Source organism: Penaeus monodon, chromosome 20 (genome assembly GCF_015228065.2).
Source record: "Penaeus monodon isolate SGIC_2016 chromosome 20, NSTDA_Pmon_1, whole genome shotgun sequence".
In the NCBI taxonomy this organism is placed as follows: domain Eukaryota; kingdom Metazoa; phylum Arthropoda; class Malacostraca; order Decapoda; family Penaeidae; genus Penaeus; species Penaeus monodon.
The window spans coordinates 21,772,223-21,773,656 of NC_051405.1; positions in this window are offsets into that span (position 1 = coordinate 21,772,223).

The window sequence follows — 1,434 nt, forward strand, 5'->3', positions numbered from 1 at the left end:
TATGAATCTTTTAAGTAAGTTCATGAGAAAAACAGTGATAATACTTATTTCCGTTGCTTTATTGGACAAAACCACCATGTAGGTAGATGATCAGTTCCAACTTACATATCCAAACAACAATAATTGTTTTATTGCTAAATATTATGCTTATGGTGAAAGTGACAAAGGAAAAGACTTAGTTAACACTGTCGGCGGAGAAATGGAGTTACAAAGGGCGTTGAAACTATCTAGACTATGTTGTAAATCAAAAGAGAAATGATAATGATTGTGAACGAGACGGCGGTGGAAGAGAGGAGGCAGTAATACCAACATCAGGGACATTGGTAAGTGCTGGGAAGTGTAAGCAGGAGGGAAATGGTGGTGACGGGGTAGATGGTGTTCGCTGCTGGGAGGTGTTCAAAGAAGGGAAATGAGATGGCACGATAACTGTTAGTAGCTGTTGGAAGGGGCTAGAAGCAGGTAAAAGGTGGTGGCAGGGATGGCAGGGTATATTCATTGATAGATAAATGGCTGCTGGAGGATGTTGGAAGAAGGGAAAAGATGGTGGCAGGGTAGATGTTGGTAGCTGTTCGGCGTTTGCAAGAAAATAATGCTGGCATGGTAGCTACTGGGATGGGTGAGAATGAGGGAAAAGATGGTGATAAGGTAGCTGTTGGTAACAGCTGAGGCGCTGGACGGAAAGGAAAATGGTGCCACCTGAAAAGTTTTAGAAACCCAAAGATGAAAGAGACGGTGGCAGGGCAGTGTGAGGAGGGAAATATGGTGGCAGGGAAGATGTCAATAAGATCTGAGAGGTGTTAGAAGAAGGCATATGGTGGCAGGGCAGACGGTGGTCATAGCTGAGAAGTGTTGGAAGGGTGGAAGAGATAGTGTCTGAGTACTTGGGAGAATATTAGCAGTAATACCGTAAGAGGAATTGCAAGGTAGGAGAGTTGTTGCCAGGGGAGATACTTGACGTTGGCAATGGCTGATAGGTGTTGGAAGGGAGGTAAGATACGGTGGCAGAGCAGGTTGCAATGTTGCTCATAGTTATCACTCGCCAAAAATCGTCGTTGGAGGAGGGGCGTGGGGGTTAATGGGGTTATGGGCAGGGGGGAGGAGGAAGGGATGAAGCGCGTCGTTCCAACATTTCATCTAAGTTTTTTTCCTTCTTTTTTTTAAAGTTCCACTAAATCCGCCATTTCGGAATCGAGTGCAGGCGAGGGGAGGAAGAGGTCATTACGAGATGCCAGCGAGAGAGATAACGTGGATTGCATAGATTGAGTAATATTATACAAGACGCTGTCAATTTAGTGCACCGTGTGTCTGTTCTCATTTGCATATCTGCTGCGGACGGTCAGCGCCGACAAGAAGAACTGGCACATCGCATGACTCGGAGCGCCGGAATTGTATCCGCAAATGTTCAAAAGGCTTCATTTGCATTAGGGATTTAAA